At 41.5% G+C, this 25,066-nt stretch overlaps 1 protein-coding gene across 5 annotated transcripts in view; it reads right to left on the bottom strand.

Annotated features, from left to right (window-relative positions):
- Znf148 (zinc finger protein 148) overlaps window positions 1-14,092 on the bottom strand; it is a 111,086-nt gene extending 96,994 nt beyond the window's left edge. For 3 of the 5 annotated variants that reach the window (XM_070030007.1, XM_070030008.1, XM_070030005.1), the window contains exon 1: window positions 13,884-14,092. The gene's annotated coding sequence lies outside the window, so the exon portion shown is untranslated. Of the gene's footprint in view, window positions 1-2,000; window positions 2,119-12,940; window positions 13,511-13,883 lie in introns of those variants that run through there. The other 2 variants (XM_070030006.1, XM_070030010.1) reach the window with 2 other exon arrangements.
- Window positions 14,093-25,066: the final 10,974 nt, after the last annotated feature.

Below are 25,066 nucleotides of genomic sequence, written 5' to 3'. Positions count from 1 at the left end.
AACACTAACACATGTAATAAGCCAGCCACTGAGCAAAGCATCAGGAATTGCAGGTGGAAGCTAGAAAATCACAAGTTTGAGGCCAGTCTGGGGAAACATAACATCTCTCTTATTTAGAGGCCAGTTTGGGGAAACATAGCATCTCTTTTATTTAAAATAATCTAGACAACTGGTTTCTAGGTCTAGTTGCTCACTCTCCTGAGTGGCCTTTACTTTCTCTTTACTAAATAAGTTCTTTACAACTGTGGAAAATTAAAATAGAAATAAAAAGAATGGAAAAACAGGAGTTAAAGTCATGATAGAGGAGAAATGAGTAGCTATTTTAGATCACTCAAGATCTAAAAAAGATCTCTCTTCTTCCCACCTCTCATTCATTCCACTTTTCACCTGAACTCATTACATATAGTAATTATTTCCTAGGTAGCATGTTTACTGCAAGGTACTCCTTCCCCTTTTCATCTTTTCATCTTATTTTTAATTATATTCGGGTCCACTCCTAACTCCTTGTTCATTTCTAGCCCATCCATTTACTAGATTCTAAGAGGTTGTGAATGTTCTATTGTCAACCAACTGCATTATATCTTTTGCATTTCTAATCTACCTAATCTTTAATACTTTTTTCAATGTCTCATTTCTAATCCACAGATATCTCTCAGCAGAATTTATAACAGTAATTACATGCGAATGGTTATGATTCAGCAAGTTATTTATTTTATAAAGAAAGTGAAGGCACTATTAAATGTAACAAATCCATCTATTTTTCTCAGTACTCTCGCCACAAAAACAACTTGGGATTTTATTATCTCTGGCCTGGACTGTCATGACCATTCTTTGCATCTCAAACCGAACACTTCCTGGACAACCTTTTTGTCTCCTGAGCTCCATCATTCTCCTACTCCTCCAGCTCATTAAAAGTCTTACAGCTGCTTGCTTCCCAGAGTCACTCCCACTCTTATTCTATCACTAAAAAAAGCTTTGCAGTTCACATTATTCATTTAAACCATTCCTTCTGCAACATCTACCAAGTACCAGTGTACTCTCGGGATCATCTATCTCTATCCCTTGATTCTGATTTGTCCCAAATTCAGCCAATATTCTCAACCACTTCAACAACCTTCCTAACCTTCCTAAGAGCCTAAAATTTTCATCTTGCACTTCAGCCACCCATACATAGTGAAAACAAGGCCATCAATTGGAAGTAATGTAACTTCAGACATGTCTCTTCTTAAAACCACAACCATATATATTCTAGTTATATACCTGCTCTTTGTCAAGCAGTTTCATGTAATTGGAACATGATTTAGGCCTGTGCATCAGCTACTTCAGTACTGCCCTCTGTAGAATATCATGACTTTCCAATGTACTCTGTGTATCCCATGGACAGAAAAATATTCACGTTTTCTCCAAACTCATACATGAGGTATTAAGTACCACCAGAAAGCTATGAAATTTTCCACAACAGATTTATTCTAAATACAACCCTCATCTCATTAACTAATCTAAATCATTTTCATATTTAAATCTTTAATCTTAGCAAACTCTCAATTCCTCCCATAAATCCCCCTCAAATCACACCTTCTCCACCTGTAATCCTCTTTACTTCTAAAATGCTATATCTTCATCCATCTGTTACTTCCTGTCTTATTTTGGAATAAGAGTTGTTCTTTTTTTCTTTTTTTTAATTCAGGGCCTGGGCACTGTCCCTGTGCTTTTTCATTCAATGGCTAGCACTCTACTACTTGATCTCCACTTTCAGCTTTTCAGTCTCTCAGACCTTGTCTCTCAGTCTCCTGCCCAGACTGGCTTTGAACCTTGATCCTTAGATCTTGAGTGTTCTCGGGGCTAGAATTACAGGCACAAGTCACCAGTGACCAACTGTTGTTATTCCTTCCTAAACTCTGTGTCTGTATGCATGTGCATGCGTGCGTGTGTGTGTGTATGTGTGTGTGTGTTACAGATGATCAAACTGAGGTCCTTACACATGCTAGGCAAGTACTCACTCTACAACTCATTTTAGGTAGCATCTTGTGAAGCCCAGGCTGACCTTCAACTCTCCTGCAGCCCAGGCTAGCCTCTGCCTTCCTGTTTCATCCACAATCTCTTGAGTATCTAGGATTACAAATGTATGTCAGTCACTACACCAAATCATTTCTATTCTTTTTTATACCTATCTCTTTTCCTTTTATTCCCACTACCATAATGCCAACTTAGATCTTCAACACTTAATAGTTTTGCCACCACCAGGGGCTGGGAAGGTGGCTCAGTGGTAGAGCGCTTGCCTTGCATGCATGAGGCCCTGGGTTCGATTCCTCAGCACCACATAAGTAGAAAAAGCTGGAAGTGGCGCTGTGGCTCAAGTGGTACAGTGCTAGTCTTGAGCTGAAAAGCTGAAGGACAGTGCCAAGGTCCAGAGTTCAGGCCCCATGACCGGACCCCAAAAAAAAAAAAAATAGCCAAATAGTTTTGCCACCATCTTCCATCTCCCAGTTACCAAGTTCTCCTTCATTACAAAAGATCACCAGCTTAGCATTTTTTAGCTACCTCATTATTTTCTCACTCAAAAACCATCAATCATTCCTACTACATACTGAATCATTACAACTCCTTACGCTTCCAAAAAATAGAAACTATTCGGTTTTTTAACGAACATGGGATAGATAAAAATGGTATATTCACGTAATGCAATCCCAAGATTGAAAAAAAAAGAATTGCTCTATACAACCTGGATTAACCTCATAGGCAAGAACAAAAAAAATATATGATTTCACTTATCTAAACTTCAAAAACACACAGAACTACTATTATAACAGAGATAGTGTGATAGTTACTGTGGACTGGAGGAAACATTCTGGAGGTAACACAAAAGGAGCCTTCTAGGTTATTAGAAATGGTCTAAATATGAACTGATAATACACAAATGTATTCACAAGAAAAATTATCCTGTGTCTTTACAGTTACAATGCTTTGATTGATATAGCAAATATATACACATATACATGTAAGTGGCAAATATACATACAGCTTTGTATATATACACATACACCTAAAATTTTAACAACCAATTTGGTATGCATTTTAAGATCTTCCATCTACTACTTTTTGGCTTTATTTCTCCCTACTCTTCAGCATGAACTCTAAATCATAGCTAATCTAAACCATCAACCTCAAATATACGCAGAACTTTTCTCAGTTATATACACTAACTATCCTGCCTATTATCATCCTGCTTATTCTGGGTCTAAACTACAGTCCAATTTCTCCACAAAGCCCACTCTGACCAAAGCAGTCATTCGTAGGTCAAAGATGGAAGCATGTACATTTTGCCCATAAATTCCTGACGAACATGACTGCCACATATAAACAGATATTCTTCATGGAGCCTTCACATTCCTTCCCATAGAACCTTGTATACAGTAAGTATCTAAAAATATTCCCTAAGTCAGTAAATTCTGTAACCCATCAAAAAGTATCCTGTAATTAATCTAACCCTTCTCCTCATACCCATCTATTATTCTCTACTCACAATTCATTTGTTTACATATTTAATTATTTGAAAGTAATGCACCCATACTATCTACTCTAATGTACAACCCAGTACACTACACAAAAACACAATTCAATTGCAGATGCTGCCATCTGAATCTTTCCAATTATCCAGTCTCTATACCTTCAATCATATCCCACCTCTTCATTTCTAATCCTGCGGCTACCTAATTGATTCAAGCTTGTCTTGTTTTCCATTAGAAGCCTCTTATCTGGTCTTCTCACTTCCAATCTTACTATATTATCACACTGCCCCCAATTCTGCATGGCCCAGCTACTATCAGTTTAAATTATCTAGGGTAGAGGGTATATCTAGATGGTAAGGCATTTGCCTAGCATCTCCAACGCCTTGGGTTCAATCCACAGTACTGCTAAAGAAAAATATACACATACATATATGAAGATACATAAAAATAAACGGCTATTGGCTTACTTATCTACTCAAAACAACCTTATCCAGAAGGTATATTATCAATTTCCTAATGAGAAAACTAAGCCTCAGAAATGAAGTAATTCTCTATAATCATTAGATAAACTGAAGGGCCAAGATGAAAGAAAACCTAGCTTCTGTTTACTAAACATAATACTACATAAAATCAAATACAAATTACTTAGCTTAGCTCTTAAGGTCATCCATTATCTACCAATCCAAACTGACTTCCTACTTTCTATCACATTATACTCTAGTCATGAACTTATTGTTCCAAAATACAGATTGAGATGAATTAGTTACTCATGAAATCAGTTTACTAAGTGGCATACAGCTGTGTCTTCATGACTAACCCAGCCAAGCATATTCAACAACTGGATGGGAAGGGTATAGAAAGAATTGTCACTATATTAAATTTTTGTACATGCATTTATACACACATGTTAAGTGAAGAAGTGAATATGGGTCATATAGCTTAAATATTAAAAACTGACTTTCCCCATAGTTCCTAGGATTCTTACTTCCATTGTTTTTGTTTATACTAGTTCCTCAAGTTGGAATGCTGTTTCTGTAACCTCTGCCACTCCATCAGATGTACCTATCCCTTTAAAAACTAGTTAAAATTCTACTTTTTAGAAAAATGTGGCCCACCCAAACTGGTCATGAATTTGAGATCCTCCTTAGCCTCCTGAGTGTTGGCATGGGCTACCATACCTAGCTTTAAAATTACACATCTAGGGGCTGGGAAGGTGGCTCAGTGGTAGAGCACTTGCCTTGCATGCATGAGGCCCTGGGTTCGATTCCTCAGCACCACATAAGCAAAAAGAAAAAAAGCTGGAAGTGGCGCTGTGGCTCAAGTGGTAGAGCGCTAGCCTTAAGCTGAAGAGCTGAGGGACAGCACCCAGGCCCAGAGTTCAGGCCCCACGACCGGACCCAAAAAATAAAGTAAAATAAAAATTACACATCTATATCACTAAAATGCTCTCTCAAGTTCTCTCATAGTCAAGAGGAGTATAAGACTAGGTATTTTTCTTAAGATACATTTGTGATCATAGTAAAGCTTTTTCTGTATAAGTCTAGACTCCCTACCAGAATATAAATGCAAAAGCATTTATTCCTAGTTGCATCTAATGATGCTTTTGCATAGAATAAATGTGCATTATCTGTCAAAGAAGACTCATCCCATCATTTTCTGAAGTCCTCAACTACAAATTACATTTCTACCACATTCCAAACTTCTGCCATCTTCCTCCTTGATATAGCCATTTCAAATTTTCTTTTTTAGCTGGGTGCCGGTGGCTCACACCTGTAATCCTAGCTACTCAGGAGGCTGAGATCTGAGGATCACAGCTCAAAGCCAGCCCAGGCAAGAAAGTCCACAAGACTCTTATCTCCAATAAAACAATAAACTAGAAAACCAGAAGTGGCGCTATGGCTCAAGCGGTAGAAAGCTTGCCTTGAGCTGAAGAGCTAGCTGAAGGACTGCACTCAAGCCTATGACAAAAAAAAAAAAAAATATTTTTACTTCCAGTTTATGCTTTCCTCTAAATATAACCTGTCGTATTTTAATAATCTTTTCAGGATAATCCTTACTACCAGGTATCACTTTTTTCCCTGTGGGCTTATCTTCTACCTTATTCCTAGTTCTCTAGCATCCACATATTGATCTTATACTCTTTAAACAATTTTTTCCTTCTTCACCTTCTCTTCAGCTGGACCTCCTCAAATTATTTCATTTCTAGCACATATATTTTTATCAACCCCATTACATCCTGTGTATAAAAAGGTAAGTTATAGATCAGTAAGAAACAAAAAAATATACAGATAATTTAGATAACTTAAAATTGTTTCAAAGACCTTCTAATCACTCATTTATTCAGCAAACATACATCCCACTGGACACATACCCTCAGTTCTATTCTGTAATTCAAGAAGTAGCTTTGAGAAAAGTGTACCGGAAAATGCCAAGACAACTGGACCAAATTGACTAGTGCTCTTCATTCACAGAGACCAAAGAGTACATAGGATATAGATTCAGAGAAAAAAAAAAAAAAAACTAGAAGTTACACTGGATATAAATTGATATAGACTGCACAACTGTTGCAGGAGGCTCAATATCTACCCAACAAATGTGAATTTGAAAAGGAAACAAACCAGGTCTGGGAATGTGGCTTAGTGGTGAGTGCTTGCCTAGCATGCATTACTCAGCACCACATAAACAGAAAAAGCCAGAAGTGGCATTGTGGCTCAAGTGGTAGAGTGCTAGCCTTGAGCAAAAAGAAGCTCAGGGATGGTGTCCAGGCCAAACCCCAAGACTGGCAAAAAACAAACAAACAAACAAGTTAAAGTAGCTAAAACAAAAAATGCAGAAAGTATTCTGACAAAAATAGATCCACACAAACCCTCAAAGCAAGGACAGCCCAGAATGGTATAATCCAAGCACTGAAGGATTAACTGCCAACCCAAATTGATCTACCCAGCGAAACTATCATTTACATTTGCTAGTAAACCAAAACCTTCCTTGACAAACATTAAAGGAATTCATAATCACTAAACCAGCATTACAAAGAATTCAAAAGGGAGAAATACAATCTGAATAAAATCAAAATCAAAGAAACAGATCAGACAAAAATCATTAGATCAATTTAGTAAACATAAGAGGAAAACCCAAAATTCAGGAAATCAAGAAAATGGCAGGAAACATGACACATCTCTCTATAATAACCCTAAATATTAATGGACTCAATTCTCTAATCAAAATAGCAGACTGCATAAAAAATAAGGTCCATTCATTGTTTGCATTGTTTTGGGTTATTTTTGAATTGATTAAAGCTTCCATTAATTATGATATATATTTTAATATATATCATATATGATCTTAGATAGAATTCAGATACAGACATTTGCCCAAAACAATATACCTTTAGATACAAGGAACCATCAAGAACATCATAAATGTGGCCAACCTAACTTTGGAAAATAGCCCTATTGCAAAAAAAAAAAAAAGAAAGAAAGAAAATTGGGGTGGGGACAGCTCTGTGGGTGGCTCCTTCCCTGTCCCCTAGCCCAGCCCTGAGTTGAAGAGGACAGAACACAAAAATTAATTAATTAATTAAAATAATAGATCCTGACTGTAGATTTATTCTAGGGTTGTAACAGTAATTTGGAAGCATTTAGTTTTTCTCTGAAATCTCTAAGGAATTCTTTCAAATATCCAGCTAAAGTGTAGTCCATTTAAATCCTTTCCCCACCTTAGCCACTATTCTCCATTTTTCCATTCTTGGTGAACTTATCATAAACTATCTTGCTCAAAATAATGAGTGTTTGTAAACAAATATGCACAGAAACTATCCATATATTGTAATCTTTAAAGTAAGTTACCTTGAGGCTATCATTTATCGATTCATTCTATCCATTCAACCTTCTGATACAGTAAACCAACATTTAGCTAATACCTGACTAATGCCAACCTGTTTTCCAAAGTCAGTTAAGAAAATCATTCCCAAGACTGGGAAGGTGGCTCAGTGGTAGAGTGCTTGCCTTGCATGCCTGAGGCCTTGGGTTCGATTCCTCAGCATCACATAAGCAAAAAGAAAAAAGCCGAAAGTGGCGCTGTGGCTCAAGTGGTAGAGCATTAGCCTTGAGCTGAAGAGCTGAGGGACAGCACCCAGGCCCAAAGTTCAAGCCCCACGACTGGACCCAAAAAAAAAAAGAAAGAAAGAAAATCATTCCCATTTCTTTGACTGAATTAAAGCAGAACTATTCTTTATTTACACAGTTTGGTAACAAGTGACCATTTGTAAAAATCGAATTTTTCAGAGGAAAAATACTTGTCAACAAAGACTATTCAAGCTAACTAACATGTCTCATTTATAAATGTACCATCTTGGGGAGGGATGAATGAGAATGTTGGAAAGGGGTAACACTGATCAAGATATATTGTATTCATAAACTTGTATGTTAAATGGCAACTCCTTTGTACAACTACCTAAAGATAACAAATATAAAAATTTAAAACACACAAAAGACTATAAAGTGGAAAGAATACAAACAAAATGTATCATCCTGGAGGATTTCTGAACTCCTAAAAATAAGGAACATGGCTTTCTTTTACAAGTCCTTCCTCCAATAGTACACAATAGCTACTCAATAAATAATTGTATAAAATGGCTCGAGGCTCAAAGGTAATTTAAAAAAGATGTTCCAAAAAGTCCCAGACACCACTGAAAACGACTGCCAAAATATTAAAATTCTTAGCCTGATGTAGTGTCTCAAGTCTGTAATACCAGGTACTTAGGAGGCAGAGATCAAAGAATAGCAGTTTAAGGACCAACCAGACTATCTCAACCAGGTTAGATACAGTGACATCATCCCCCAGGACCACCAGTAAGCACACAAGTGGAAAAACTGCAGCTCAGGCCTGTGGAGACATAAAGTGAGACTCTACCTCAAAAAACACCAATGTAAAAAGATGAGTGGTAGATTGTATGCCCAGTAAAAGTGAGGCCCTAAATTTAATCTCCAATTTGAAAAAGAAAAGTCACCAAATTAAAAAAGAAAAATTAAAATTCTCATCTTGAGTTGGTTGTTTTTTGTTGCTGTTTTGAGCACCAGTTCTAGAGCCTGAACTCATGGCCTGGGCAACGTTCCTGAGCACTTTTGCTCAAGGCTAGCATTCTACCACTTGAGTCACAGCTTTACTTCCAGCTTTTTGTGGTTAATAGTAGATGAGTGTCTCTGGGACTTTTCCTGCCCAGGCTGGCTTTGAACCAATGGCTCATGCCTGTAATACTAACTACTCAAGAGGCTGAGACCTAATGACCTGAGTTTGATGCCATTCCGAGCAGTCCATGAAGCTCCAGAAATAGAGCTGTGACTCAAGTGGCAGAGCCTTAGCCTTGAGGAAAAAAAAAAAAAAAAGCTAAGGGACAGCACATAGGCGATGAGTTCAAGCCCCTGGACTGACTCCAATTTTTTAAAAAGCCCCTACTGTCCTGACCCAGACCAATTCACTCCAGATTAAACAAGACTCAGTCTTTGATCTCACCCCTTCAGTGATCATGAATCCCCTCTAATTCATTCTCTTCTTCCCTTAATTAAAAAACCTGCCAGCCAGACACTAGTGGCTCACACCTGTAATCCTAGCTACTCAGGAGGCTGAGATCTGAAGAGCATAGTTCAAAGCCAGCCTGGGTAGCAAAGTCCCTGAGATTCTTATATCCAATTAACCACCAGAAAACCAAAGTAGAGCTGTGGCTCAAAGTGACAGAATGCTAGCTTTGAGCAGAAAAGCTCAGGGACATTGTCCAGGCCCTGAGTCCAGAGTTAAGATATTCCTTCTGTTCTTCACTCTTTCACTATATAGACAAAATATCCCTACAGAGTCAGCAATATCATACAGTCCCACTAACACCACTATTTTCTAGTAGTAATTCAACAGGTATTAATTAAAAATTAAGAATCAATCCAAGTTGATCAGCAGTGGCTCATGCTTGTAATCCTAGCTACTAAGAAAGCTGAGATTTGAGACTATCAATTCAAAGTCAGACAAAGCAAGAGTCTGTGAGACTCTTCTCCTATTAACCACCAAAAACCCAGAAGCAGAGCTGAGGCTCAAGTGGAAGAATGCCAGTCTTATGCAAAAAAAGCTAAGGGGCAGCACCTGGATCCTGAACTCAAGACCTAGTACAGGCACAGGCACAGGAGCATGTGCACATAGACATACATGCAAGTGCACAAACATACACTAAGAACCAAATTGCTGGGTTTCACCAGAGATTAAACCCTACTGTTCTTTTTCTTCCTCTCCTTATCACATTCTATATTTCTTCCCTACCTCACCCCCTCAGAAAAAAATAAGAAGAATTGTAGGACTGGGTATGTGGCTTAGTGGCAGAGTGCTTGCCCAACATACATGAAGCCCTAGGTTCAATTCCTCAGTACCACATAAACAGAAAAAGGCAGCAATGGCATTGTGGCTTAAGTGGTAGAGAGCTAGCCTTGAGCAAAAACAGAAGCTCAGGGACAGTGCCCAGGCCCTGAGTTTAAGTCCCAGGACTGGCAAAAAAAAAAAAAAAAAAAAAAAAAGTATTGCAGCAAGGAGCTGGGTCCAGTAGCTTATGCCTATAATCCTAGCTACATGATTGGCAGATATGGGAAGACAGAAGTTCAAGGTACGGGAGGGGGTTACTCCATCTCAACCAATATGAGGCCAGGTACCAACTTTTGTCATCCCAACTATTCCAGAAGTATAAATAGGATGATTTTGTATAAATAGGATGATTTTGTTCCAAGAAAACCTCGGCAGAAATGCAATACCTCATTAGAAAAGTAACAAAAGAAATAAATAGATCAGGTGGGGACTGGGAAGGTGGCTCAGTGGTAGAGCGCTTGCCTTGCATGCATGAGGCCCTGGGTTCGATTCCTCAGCACCACATAAGCAAAAAGAAAAAAGCCAGAAGTGGCACTGTGGCTCAAGTGGTAGAGCTGAAGAGCTGAGGGACTACACCCAGGCCCAGAGTTCAGGCCCCATGACCGGACTCAAAAAAAAAAAAAAGAGAAATCAGGTGGTAGAGCTCCGGCCTGGCAGGTTTAAGGTCCTGAGTTCAAATCCCAGTGCCACCAAATAAATAAGACAGGGAGAAAGGAAGAGAGGGAGAAAAAGTGGGCAATCATTTAGGAACCATTTTAATGCCTTTCCAGATTCTATGTACTAAAATTCTTCAGAAAACTATCAAAGAATACTGCAACCTGTTAACTAATTCCAAAATGAACAATCATCATTATCAAGCATGCCTATTTCTAAAGATCAAATCTAATGCCACAAAGATGCTGTTTCCCACAACATAGTTTTCCTTGGATTGATCCAAACTTCCCTTTATTATTAGACAGAATTGTATTTAGTATTTTCAGTCTACTTAAACGCTTCTCTCTACTTCAGCAAAGCCTTCAGATTAAAAGGCTTACCATAGTGGGGAAGTCAAGAGATACAGACTAAAATTGTTAGGCTCTAAAAGGTCTAAGAATAATATTTAAAGTCATAAGCATCAAATAAAGGAAACAATACTACCTACAATAGAGAAAGGAGAAGAGAAAGGATTAAAAAAAGATTAGGATAAGCCATACCAAATCTTTCTCACTTATGAAAGTTTGACTCCTAGCTACTCAGGAGGCTGAGATCTGGAAGATTGCAGTTTGAGGACAACTGGGCCCTAGATGCCATCCCCAAAATAATCAGCTAAATGCAGGGCTGGAAGCATGGCACAAGATATAAGGCACCAGCCTACCAAGGGTACAGCCCTGAGTTCAAAGCCCAGTACCACTGGAAAAAAAAAAAAAAGACTGAAATAATGGAGTCAGGCATGGCAGTGTATGCCTATGATTCCAGCACTAGAGTGGCTGAAGCAGGACAGAAAAGTTTGAGGCAGCCTGGGCTACAATGCAAGTTGGAGGTCAGCCTGGGCTACATAGTAAGACCTTGTCTCAAAAATGGCATATGCCTATTACTTGAAGATCTGAAGAGAAGCATGAAAAGAACTAATATATTAGTGCTCAGAAGCTGCCGTTTCTGGAAAGCAGAACTGCAATGGACAGGTACAGAGGGAGCTACAATTTTTTAAAATTATATCCACGTATTATTATTTCATAATATTTTTAAAGGGGGATGAGGGCAAAAAATGGCATGCTATATTTAAGGGCATTATACTTACAATAAGGGAAAGATAACATTCAGTACTAGTAAGGAGGAAGAAAACTGGCTCTCTCAAACTATAGTTAACAATAAAAATGTGCACATCTTGCTATGTAAAACAAGCAAGCCCTTTTAAAAAGTCACTAAATATAAATGTACTGATAGAAAGCTTCCCAAAGTGCTCAAATAATGCAAACCTGGATTATTTCTATAAGAAAATTTGTAATGAAAGAAAAATTCCCTCTACTCTAATGCTAAATTAGCATCCCTCTATAGAGCTATTTGCTAAATGACATATTTCACTCCATTTTCCCCATTAATCTTTTCACCTTCAATAACCATAAAAAGATTTTTCACACTTAACATACTTATTACACTTTGTCCAGCTGGAAAACAATTACAACATAATGTGAATATAGTTTCTTTTTTTTACCTTTTTTTACCTTTTTTACCTTTTACCAAAAGGTTTTTTTACCTTTTTTTACCTTTTTTACCTTTTTACCAAAAGGTAAATAACATCGAGGTAAATGTTAAAAGCATAGTCCTCACTCAAAATTCCCTCCTGGAAATCAGGTCTGGTATGGGCTCTGTAAATCCAACAGACTTAGTTCATTTTCCTGACAGATGTTAACTGTCCCTCTAACCTGGGCTTAGAATATTCCAGTCATTTGGTCTCTTAAGATTCCCCTAGATCTCAGATAACTGATCCTCACCTCCTGACAACCTAAGACCAAAACAGATTCTGTAGCTCCCCCATTTTTCATGCTTACATTTTGCTTACAGCTTTATTTTCCTCAACACCACCATGTCTCAGTGAGACAGTACAAGGAGAACTGTGAATAGTGAAAAATCTCCCGCCAACCCCAGAAGTACAGAACCAGTCCAGCACATTAAGACTCATTTGCGTCCAGCTACAAATGGAGTCTTTAAAAAGTGGTCGTGATGCATAAACTTCCCCCAACACCACCGACTACAATCTTGAGTATGGCAACCTAGGCATGGCACCCGCTCTCTCGGACCACTTCAGCTGGGCAGTCAAGAAGAAAACGGCCAAGTAATTTCCATTGCCAGCATAGTGTTCTTGCAGCCTCTGATAAGTGACAATACTTCAAATTTGCTAAACTCCACGGCCTCAAGTATTCCCATAGCCCAGGCTGTTTCTCAAGGTTTGTCTCAGAGGTTTTTAGACTCAGTAGGGCAGGACTGAAATGAGTCAGACCAAGGTCTAAATCCTCAGTGACCCCACAATCAACCTCGGCCCCGACCCGCACACTTACCAGATGCATCTACTGAGGATCCCAAACAGGTTCGGAACTAGGCCATGCTGGCCCATCTGGAATAACTCTTTAGTCCTTGGGCCAGCATTTGTTAATTATGCCACATCTGTCTATTCTGTTATGCATTCCCTGCATCTTCTCTCTTAATATTTCGCCCTCCCTCTGGCTTCCAACGCTCTCCTTTCTACCCGCTGCAAGTCCTCGGTCCCTTCTTTCTTGCCTTAAGAAACCCTTCCGTTCTTTCCAGAATCAAATATCCCTTAACAGATCTGCACAATGAACACCCCTCGGAATCCTCCAGACTCCTCGCCACGGCCGCCCCCTGCATTCCTCCACCTAGCCCGCATCTTCCCTCCGGCCTCCGGCCGCCGCTTTCACCCTCGCACCACGTTTCCTGCAAGCATTCCCTTGCCTCCAAACCCGGGCCCTTCCTTCCCTTCTCCCCGAGAGCGCACTCGGGCAGCCGCGGTGACTGCGGCCTGCCGAGCCCACGGCACTGCACCAGGCACGGCGCGCAGACAGGACACCTGGGGTCTTCTCCGGCCTCCTCACACCCACAGGCGGCACCACGGGCCTCCCCGCGCGAGCATCCCACCGCCTTCCCCACCCCGGTCACCCCCCTGCACACTCACACACACACACACCACGTCAGGCCGCGGAGGCCGCCCGCTCGCCTCCGCCAACCCCCCCCCCCCCCCCCGTCATGCTCCGCTCTCAATCCCCGCAACCCACCATCCTCGCCCGGCTTCCTCCCGTCCCCCACCAGAGCCAGCCCGGCGCGGCCCTGGGCCTCGGCCGGCCGCTCCCCGGGCCGCCCCCCCTCCCGCCTCGCCGTGGCTCCCCTTCCCGGTCACGCCGTTACCGCCGCGCGCTCCCCCCCCCCCCCCCCGCTACCCCCTCCCCGTCCTCCCCCGGGCCCGGGCCTGCCAGGCCCAGCGTTTACCGCGGGCCGCCGGGCGGACGGGCAGACGGGCGCCGAGTCGCGCGGTCACCAACGGCAGCCGACGGCAGCTCCCACCTTCCTACGGGGCCTGGAGAGGAGGGGAAGGGGGGAGGGGGGAGAACTTTGGCTGTGGCAGCTTCGGCAACAGCTCCCACCCCTGCGCCTTTCTCCTCTTCCTCCCCCTCCTCCTCCTCCTCCTCTTCCTCCTTCTCTTCCTCCTCCCAGAGCAGTCGAGAGGCAGACATGCCGTGGCTAGAGCGCCGCCGCCGCTGCCGCCGCCGCCGCTGCCGCGCGGTGCACTGTGGGAAACCCCGCACACGGGAAGCGCGCTGCGGCGCCCGCCCTCGCCCTCGCCCTCACCCGGCTCGGCGACCCGGCCGCGAGACCCAGCGTGGCTTCGGTTCCGGTGCCTGCGTGTCACCAGCCCGGCGTGGCCGGGGATGCTGGCCTGGTGCCGCCGCGGCCTCCCCCGCCCGCGACGGGCCCCTGAACGAAGAGCTGAGGACTGAGGAAACCCTCCTTTGAGAGGCGGGTACGCCCCCCGCCCGCCCCCTGCGATCCGGGCCGCGGCCCGCCACCCCGGGGAGCGCGTCGAGGGCGGGAACCTGGGTGAAAGGTTGTCTGCCTGGATTTCTTGGCGTGTTTTGTTTTTATCCTCTCTTACCTAGCCCTCTTCCCCCAAAAGCCACCTTTTCGGGAAGACACAACCCTGCGTCCTTGAAGCTCCTCAACTCTGTTGGGGGTCTGCACACAGATGCCAGCTGTGAGCGCCGAGAAGGATCGAGAAGTCAGGCCCTGCAGCCTGTGAGGCAGGACTCTAAGGTAGTTCAGTTCACCCGGAATCCACGCCTCGGGCTGTACCACAGCCAAAACTTATTAGCGATCTCTAGACAGCTGAGTAAGGTTGCACAGTTGTCTTGTCCTCTGGGAGCCCTTTAAGTGACCTTCTTCTGGCCCTAACCTCCTTTAGGGGGCCTTGATCTAACTAACATTAGGTGTCCCCTAATGTTAGTGAGTGGTGTGCGGTGGCTTGCTGGTACTCGGCTTAGTGTCACCACTCCGGGACAAGGTCAACCAGTTAGCACAAAAGATGATGCTCAAGGATTGTTAGGTGAGGTGAAACACCTTCATTATGGTTTCTTCATAGTAATCTGAAGGTTTTATTTGTCACCTTTTTGCAACATTTAAACATAACCCTTGAGGGGAAAGGGCACAAAAATATCTACACAACCATTCTGGAATTCTCCTTCCCTAGTCCACACCCACCTTCCCCACCCCATGCCAACTGAATGTTCATTTGAATAGTGCTTTTTGGCAAAACTCCAAACTCCAGCATTATGCACTTGTGATGACACTGAATTAGATTACTGTCTGCAAGGTTAACGTGCCCCCAGGCATTGGCCTTAGTAAATTGTGATGCCTGTTTAGAAATAGCTGAGGCCCAGAGGTTCAGCTTAATTTAGACACAGGTAACTAAGAAGAGCAAGGATAAGCCACAGTTCCACAATCAACTCTCCATGTGCCTTCGCCATTAAAAAGCATAAATTTTAATAAGATGACAGTGCATATTCTAAATGCTAATTGCAACGAAATAGTGATATAAGCTAGAGCAAGGGAAAAGTATCTGGAGGACAGCCTTCTGGCAACTTCTAGCATCTGCAATGGCATAAAATTGAGATGTAAAAATTAAAAAAAAAAAAAAACTCCGATAGAAAAGAAGCAAACTCAGTATTAGACAGTGGAGAAACCAATTACTGAAAAAGACTAAAGGCCTGGAGATTGCACCCATGGGATGGTTGATTGGTTTGCCACTAGAAATAGGCCTAGCTCCATGCTCTGAATCAAAAGAGAAACAAGACCTAAAATGGACAGTGACAACAGGAGTGCTAGTGATGGGCAAACCTAGACCCTCTTGTGGGTAAATGTGTGTGCTGGTACTGGGGCTTGAACTCATGGCCTCATACTCACTTGGATTTATTCATGCAAGGCTAATACTCTACCACTTGAGCCACACCTCTACATTTTTTCTAATTGGAAATAAGTGTCTAATAGACTTTCCTGCCCAGGCTGGCATCAAACCACATTTCTCAGATTTCAGCCTCCTGAGTAGCTAGGATTACAGGCAGATCCACTAGCACCCAGCAAGCTTAGACCCTTTATAAGTTATACCTTTAGAAATATTTCTTAACTCCAGTTTATTATCTACACTCTCACTACCTCTGAAAACACTGGCCCTAGGCAACTGACAATTTGGCATATTACAGGTAACTAGGTATCGCACATTCACCATCTTAACCTTCATACTTCTGCATGTGTTAGGTATAGTGTAACGCAACTTTATCCCACATATAAATTTAAATAATCATCCTTACACCAAAGATCTAGAACTGTCCTTTTGCAACAAAACTCTTTCATACTACCTGTACAGTTTGCATGTGAAATGTTCCTCAAAAGCTTATATGTTCAAAGCTAGACCCCAATCAATGTATCAATATTCAGAAGTGGGGCCTGTGGGAAAAGATTAGATCAGAGGCTCTACCCTCTTCAGTGGCTTCTTTAATGCACTATTGGAAGGAGGTGGAAGCATTAGGTTACTGGGGCTATCCCTTTGAAAGGTTCCTGGCCACTTCTCCCTTCTTGGCTGCCATGAGGTAAACAGCTGTCCTCCACTACATACTCCCTGCCTCACCCCAAGCCCATGAGACGACAGACCCTCTGAAGCCATGAGTACAATAATCTTTTCCCTCTTGGCCTCAGATATTTTCTCAGAGTAACAGAACACTGAGTAACATTCATACATTCCCCCTGCCACACCAACCATGTCTTCTATTAACCACCAATATTTCAGAAATATTACATAAATAGCATTCATATAACATGTAACTTTTTGAGATGGAGGCTTTTCACTGAATGCAGTGCCTTTGAGTTTTATCTAATGTTTTTATCAAAACATTCTTTTTTTGTGGAAGAGTAGTATTCTGTGGATATACCATTTGGTCATCCATTTCCCCAATTATAGTTAGGTTGTTTCCAAGGTTTTGTTTTCTATCACAGATAAAACTGCTATGACCCTTTGTATACAAGTTTTGTGTTTTTAGGAAATTGCTATACTACTTTCCAGAGTGACCATCCATATGATAGATACTGCTGGTAGAAACCAGTAATATATGAGAAATCCAGTTTCTCTCCATCCTTACCATCACTGGAATTTTGTTGTTTGTTTTGCTAATAAGTATGTATTTTCCTTTAAAAAAAAAAAAAAGGCAGCTGGGCACTAGTGGCTCACATCTATAATCCTAGCTACTTAGAAGGCTGAGATCTAAAGCTTGCAGTTTGAAGCCAACCAGGGCAGGAAAGTCTATAAGACTCCACTAAACTACCAAAATGCCAGAGCTGTGGCTCAGGTGGTAGAGAATTAGCCTTGCGCAAAAGAAGCTCAGGGACAGAGGCTAGGCTCTGAGTTCAAGGCCCTGGACTGGCACCAAAAGAAAGAAGCTTTCCTCAAAACTGACTCGAGTAAGATTTATTTTTTGTTTTATTGGTTGGTCATGGGGCTTGAACTCAGCCTGGGCATTGTCCCTCAGCCCTCAGCTCTTCAGCTCAAGGCAAGCGCTCTACCACTTGAGCTACAGTACCACTTCCCATTTTCTGAGTGGTTTATTAGAGATAAGAGTCTCCCAGACTTCCCTGCTCAGGATGGCTTTGAATCATGTTCCTCAGATGTCAGCCTCCTGAGTAACTAGGATTACAGGTGTGAGCCACCAGCACCCAGCGAGTAAGCTACATTCTAACTTCCAACTCCTACTTTCACTGATGTGCTCACAAACAGACAGTTCCTTTTCTCATTACAAATCACTAGAAAAACAGCCCTCACTGGTATATGAAGTTTTTTGCAATATTAAGTTTTGCTGGGCACTGATAGCTCATACCTATAAATCCTAGGTACTCAGGAGGCTGAGACCTGAACATCACAGTTCCAAGTCAGCACAGGCAGACAAATCCTCAAGACTTATCTCCACTGGGCACCAGTAGCACATATCTGTAATCCTAGCTAGTCAGGAGACTCCAGTCTGAGGATCACAGTTTGAAACTAGCCCAGGCAGGAAAGTTGATGCAACTCCTATCTCTAGTAAATCAGAAAAAAGCCAAAAGTGGAAATATGGTTCAGGTGGAAGAGCACCATTCTTGAGTGAAAAAGCCAAGTGAGAGCTCAAGGCCCTGAATTCAAGCTCCAATACTGGCAAAAAAAAAAACGGGGCTGGGAAGATGTCTCAGTGGTAGAGTGCTTGCCTCACATGCATGAGGCCCTGGTTTAGACTCCTCAACACCACATAAACAGAAAAAGCTGGAAGTGGCACAGTGGCTCAAGTGGTAGAGTGCTAGCTTTGAGCTGAAGAGCTGAGAGACAGTGCCCAGACACAGAGTTCAGGCCCCACAACGGACCAAAAAAAATTATATACCTGGGGCTGGGAAGGTGGCTCAGTGGTAGAGCGCTTGCCTTGCATGCTCAAGGCCCTGGGTTCGATTCCTCAGTCCCACATAAGAAAAAAGAAAAAAGCCGGAAGTGGCACTGTGGCTCAAGTGGTAGAGTGCTAGCCTTGAGCTGAAGAGCTGAGGGACAGCACCCAGGCCCAGAGTTCAGGCCCTACGATCGGACCAAAAAAAAAAAAAAAATTATATACCCTAACCCTGTTTTCACTGTATCTGACATCGGTGCCCCGTATCTTGTATATACATTTTTCTGATTTGAGGAGGGGAAAGGAAATATCAAAATGCTGAAATAAGGATACAGGTTGACCTATTGTAACAATGAGATGTACAAGACACTATGTTGAGCTTTACAACTTGGGGAGGATGGGGGAGAGGAGTTGGGGAGGTAGTGAGGGAAGAGATGGTAGGAGAAAAATAAAGAAGGAGATAACAATGCTTGATAGGAAATGTACTCCTTACCTTACTCATGTAACTGTAACCCCTCTGTTCAGTATTTTTACAATACAAAAACATTTTTAAAAAGATAAAATGGAATCAATCACAAGGTGGAAGAAAACAATTATAGGGCTGGAAAGTTGACTCAGTGGTAGAGTGCTTTCCTTGGATGCATGAGGCCCTGGGTTCGATTCCTTAGCACCACATAAGCAGAAAAAGCCAGAAGTGGCGCTGCGGTTCTAGTGGTAGAGCGGTAGCCTTGAGCAGAACATGGGAGATACGATTTAGTTGGGAAAATATAGAATGTTTAGCTTGGGATGTAAAAAGGGAAAAAATAGCTATAGGAAAAAAATAAACTGCAGAAATATATGCAACAAAGAATTCATTTCTGAGAATACTTCTTTCCTGGCTAATTTAATAAAGCTGATGAATTAGTCAATTGTACAGATGCTAGCTTTTTTCCATCTGGGAAATACCAGTGAATCAACTACTACCTCTTCTTTCCCAAAGTTTTACCAGAATAAGGACAAATTGACTAATTTTTTGCGTATTAAAACTGGGTTTCTAGAGTATTGCTTTTCAAAAATGAGTATTAAGAAATGAAAACGTTTGGGGGACAGCACAGGAATGGAGGGAGGAAGGGCAAGCAAATGCAGTCATTGTATTCAGTATATACTATGTAAAAAATGAACTATATATTACAGCCACTCTGGAAGACAGTTTGGAGATTCCTCAGAAAACTAAACAGAATTACCCTATGATCCAGCCATACCACTGTCTACATCTACCTAGAACAGTACAAGTCAGATACAGAAAAGACACTTGCACATCCATGTTCATTGCTACACTGTTTACGGTAGCCAAGTTATGGAAACAGCCCAGATGTCCTACAATAGATGAGTTGATCCAGAAAAACGATGTTTTACATACACAATGGAATTTTACTCATCCATTAGAAAGAATAATATGTCATCTACAGGGAAATGGATGGATCTAGAACAGATCCATTATGTGAAGTAAGCCAAGCTCTGCAAGACAAACAGCATGTTTTCTCTCATATAGGGAAGCTAGATCTAAAATACAACTAGATATGATAACTTACACAGGACTCTAGGCATTCACACACAGACTAAAGGAGGATACCCTTAGGGGAGGAACCCAAAGACATAACAAATTCCAGAAAATGGAAACATGGGGGGTAGGAGGGGTTGATGGTAGTGGTGGCATTGGTGGTGTTTTAGGTGTGTGTGTGTGTGTGTGTGTCTTTTTAGAGTGGGAGAGGGAAAAATGGAAGGAGGAAGAGTAAACAAATGTAATCATGGTATTCAGTATATCCTACATGGAAAATGAACTATGCATCTTTTGGCAGGGTCAAGAGGGAAAGTGAAAGAAGAAGTTAACATTGTCCAAAAAAAAAAGTACTCATTACCTATTTTATGAAATGGTAACACCTCTGTACAATTTATTAATAATAATAAATTATATTTTTAAATTCACTGTATAATTTGTGGGTTTGGGACAAGAGGGGGAAGATAGAAGAGAACAAAGGAAAGAGTAACATTGTCCAAGAAGCCTTGTACTCATAAGCTGACTTATGGAATTGTAATTCCTTTGTACAACTACCTAATAATAACAATTTTAGAAAAAAAAACCCATGGGTTCCATTTAATAAAAATAATGGCAATTGGACATTTTTATCATTCTAGAGCTTTTCAAAGGTTTCACATGTTGAAGCTGTGCACAGTGGAGCACCCTGGCAGGTTCTACTGGAAAGGCTGAGGCAAGATGATTGCTTGTGCCTGGGAGCTTAAGGCCAACCATCCCCAGGAAAATGACCTGGTGTGTGTGCGTGTGTGTGTGTTTGCATGTGATTTTTTTTTTAATTTTTCTTTGAGTCTGGTTGTGGGGTCTGAATTCAGGGCCTGGGCGCTGTCCCTCAGCTCTTCAGCTCAAGGCTAGTGCTTTACCACTTGAGCCACAGCACCACTTCTGGCTTTTTTCTTTTTGCTTATGTGGTACTGAGGAATCGAACCCAGGGCTTCATGCTTGCAAGGCACGCGCTCTACCACTGAGCCACCTTCCCAGCCCCTGCATGTGATTTTTTTTTTAGCAAAGAGATTTGTTACTTGACAGCCACCGAAAGACAGCATTTTAGTTCATCTTCAGCCATCTTCTTGGGTGCAGATCCAAGCTTTAGAATTTACAAAGAAATGGGGAAGAGGGGAAAGAAATATCCATAATTATTGAACATTGCTGGTCAAAATATTGGCCTGGCTTATTATTTCCAACCTGTTCCCAGAGAGATCCTAAAAAAGTTACTGCTTATCACTTGAGGGGAGTGAGCAGTCACTGCAGTCTGGAATGTCCTCTGTCCCAGATGCTCATCAGTTCCTTAGGGGCAGTTTTGGTTCCTTGTCATAAAGACATTATCAATCAGTCCTGACCTTCCTGGAAAAATGATCTTGAGGGGAAAACAAAAGGATTTCATACATTTTGCATATTGACGAAATATTGTGATGTAGCACAGAAATTGTTCTTTCTCATTTTTCTAGTCTTCATATAATTACAATGTAAAAATATGTCAGAAGTCTAAACTCACCAAACTTACATTGAAATATCAACATATATATGACATATATGTGAAATATTATATGTGATATCTACTTTGGTATATACATATATATGATATATACCATATATATGTAGACACCTCTGCCTATATCTACCCATATAAATAGCTACAGATAGATATTAATAGATATAGATAGACACAGACACCAAAGTATGTTGAAACTAGTCTGTCACTAAAGAATTGTGTAGATCAATACAGAGAAGGGCTAGTGATGCCCAAGACCATCTTTCTACCAGCCAATGTGCAGCCTAAGTATTTATTAAAAAAAAAAAAAAGGTGTGAGAGACTTAAAAGGCACTATGAAATCCATCACGTGAGGTAACTATGGTTTGAAGAAGACAGGAAGACAAGGGAAAGACATAAGAGGGAAGTGTTGGCTTGAAGCTGCTTCACCTTTCCATTCACAAACTGATTTTTCATACAAGCAACCCTTTTGTACTTTCCTAAAGAATTACCTAGCTACATCTGTACATGAGAGCTGGGCTAGGCTGGTGTCAGTGGTTGTGAGCCACCTGGGCTCAATCTTCCACACCCCCAAGTGTTAGGGTTCAAAGAAGAGTGGAAGTAAGCTCAATAGGAACTCTTAGACTAGTGGGGGAGACACATAAAAGGTGAGATAATTTCAGCATATTATACTGATCGCAGAAGGATGCTAAGGGCGTTTGGGGTTCCAACACAGATGGCGCCTACAGACTGATATATCATTCTGGTATTCGAACAAAACTTCCCACCTTTTGAAACTCAGAGGGTAAGTTCTTTAGATTTCAAACCTCATGCACAAGTTTGCTTCACATTAAGAGAAATATATGGCGATGCTTTGATTACACCTATAATCCTAGCTACTCAAGAGGCTGAGATCTGGGGATCAAAGTTTGAAGCCAGCTTTAGCAGAAAACTCTGTGTAACTCATTTCTAATTAACCACCAAAAAGCCAGAAATGGAACTGGATCAAGTGGTACAGCATCAGCCATGATCAAAAAAGCCATGTGAGAGACTGAGGCCCTGAGTTCAAGCCCCAGCACTGATACATACACACACACACACACACACACATTAAAATCAGATCAAAGTGACAACACTAGTGAGCAGAAACTAGTTACAGTGACAAAGGAAGTAACTTTCTGTTTTACCTTATTTTTTAACGTTTCTTAAAGGCAACCATTTCTTACAGAAATACATAAACTCCATTCTTCCCTTACAAAAGAAAAGGTGAGGAGGCTATAGAGAAAAGCTCAAAAAAATCAGCTGTTTGGGGCTTTGTTTTTTTGTTTGTTTTTTTGTTTGTTTTGGGGGGGTTGGTTTTTGCCAGTCCTGGGGCTTGAACTCAGGTCTTGAGCACTGTCCCTAATGCTTCTTTTTGCTCAAGGCCAACACTCTTACCACTTCAGCCACAGCATCACTTCCAGTTTTTTTTTCTGTTTATGTGGTACAGAGGAATCAAAACCAGGACCTCATGCATGCTAGGCAAGCACTCTGCCACTAAGCCACATTCCCTGCCCCAATAAAATAATTTTTAATGGAACATTTTTTTCCCCTCAATGGACAAATGGATCAGGAAAATGTGGTGTGTGTGTGTGTGTGTGTGTGTGTGTGTGTATACATATATATGTGTGTATATACACACACAGTGGAATTTTACTAATCCATTAGAGGGATAGTATACCATTTTTTTTTTTTTTCCGGTCGTGAGGCCTGAACTCTGGGCCTGGGCGCTGTCCCTCAGCTCTTCAGCTCAAGGCTAGTGCTCTACCACTTGAGCCACAGCGCCACTTCCGGCTTTTTTCTTTTTTTGCTTATGTGGTACTGAGGAATTGAACCCAGGGCCTCAAGCATGCAAGGCAAGCGCTCTACCACTGAGCCACCTTCCCAGCCCCTAGTATACCATTTGTAAAGAAATGAAAAGACCTGGAAAAAATTATGTTAAGTGAAGTAAATGAGGCCCCCGAAGACAAAGGACGCATGTTCCCCTTATACGTGGAAGATAGATTTAGCTTATACACTTGTAAGTAAGTGCATTGGGTGGTGTGCAAGTATAGACAAATGAATTAACTGAAATATGATAGATTCAAGTAAATCTCAAATAGTGTAACTCCTTAGGCAAAATCAAACACCAGGAAGCCAGTACTTGAAAGGGTTGGAGTGGGGTCAAGAGGAAAGGGATAGACAAGAAAAGAGGGGGAGAGATCAGTCAAGAAGCCAACATATATCCTACAAAATTAAGAAGGGTGAAGGAAGAGATGGGTAGAGGATGGACGGGTGAGAATGTTGAAAGGGTGACATTGATTGAGATATATTGTTTTTATAAACTGCTTTGTTAAATGGCAACTTTTGTACAACTAAAAGATAATAATAAAAAGAAAAATTCTGTTTAACAAAAAAGGTGTATTTTGTCTTAAAAGCTAGGAAAAGTGTGTATTCTGTTGGGGGAAATTACCATCTTTTTGTTTTATATTTTGGTATTTATGAAATTTAACAACAGTTATGTGGAATCATTTATTCCAAACTCCACATTCCCTTGGTGTTAGATAAGAGAGCTATCAACAGAACAGAAGACTATACATCTTTGAGTACAACTTAGTTACTCTAAAATCTTCATTCTGTTTCCCTATCCTCATTGCTATAATCGTATGGCTCTATCAGCAGTTTTAAAGATCTAGAACCTCAGCAAAGGGAGATAAATACCATAAAAAGCTGACAATATAGTAACCATAGCATTAAATATACTGAAAACATACAGGAGGTGTGGGCTTTAATATTAATTCCTTTCACTATGACTCGCCAGTCTTTGCTAGTTCTTGTGCTTTTGTCTTTCTGAGCAGCTGCATGGGTGCCATCATAGGTATGTGCAAGCAGAACCAACTTGGCATGTGATATTCTGCTTCATGTTGGTTAGATTTACTTAGGTGTTTTTAGTGTGGAGATTTCAGGAAACTTCAGAGCTAATTGCCACTGGAAAAAGATTGGGCAACCCCTAGATTCATTTGTAAATTTCTTTTTGTTGATGGTGGTGGTGATGGTGGTGGTGGTGGTCGTCATGGTGCTTGAACTCGGGGCCTGGGCACTGTCCTTGAGCTCTTCAGCTCAAGGCTAGGGCTAGTGCTCTACCACTTGAGCCACAACACTACCTCTGGTTTTCTGGTGAGTAATTGGAAATCAGAGTCTCATAGACTTCCTGCCAGGGCTGGTTTTGAACCATGATCCTCAGATCTCAGCCTCCTGACTAGCTAGGATTACAGGCATGAACCACCAGTGCTCGGCTTCATTTTTAAGTTTCTTAACGTTTTGCTCACAAAACATCAAGCTGCTTCACACATCAGCACATGTGAATAAACCAAGGAGCACTGTAAGGTAAAGAAGGCTTTAGGGTTGGGCTCATGCCTGTAATCCTAGCTACTTAGGAGGCTGAGACCTGAAGCTCTTAGTTCAAAGCTCCAATTAACTAGCAAAAAGCTAGTGGATGTTGGGGCTGGGAAGGTGGCTCAGTGGTAGAGCGCTTTCCTTGCATGCATGCGGCCCTGGGTTCGATTCCTCATCACCTCATAAGCAAAATAGAAAAAAGCCAGAAGTGGCGCTGTGGCTCAAGTGGTAGAGTGTCAGCCTTGAGCTGAAGAGCTGAGGGACAGCG

This window comes from Dipodomys merriami, unplaced genomic scaffold, assembly GCF_024711535.1.
Source record: "Dipodomys merriami isolate MVZ:Mamm:240054 unplaced genomic scaffold, mDipMer1.0.p SCAF_2, whole genome shotgun sequence".
NCBI classification, from domain to species: Eukaryota; Metazoa; Chordata; class Mammalia; order Rodentia; family Heteromyidae; genus Dipodomys; species Dipodomys merriami.
The sequence above is the reverse complement of the archived record's forward strand: the minus strand, read 5'-3'. Positions and strand labels throughout refer to the sequence as shown.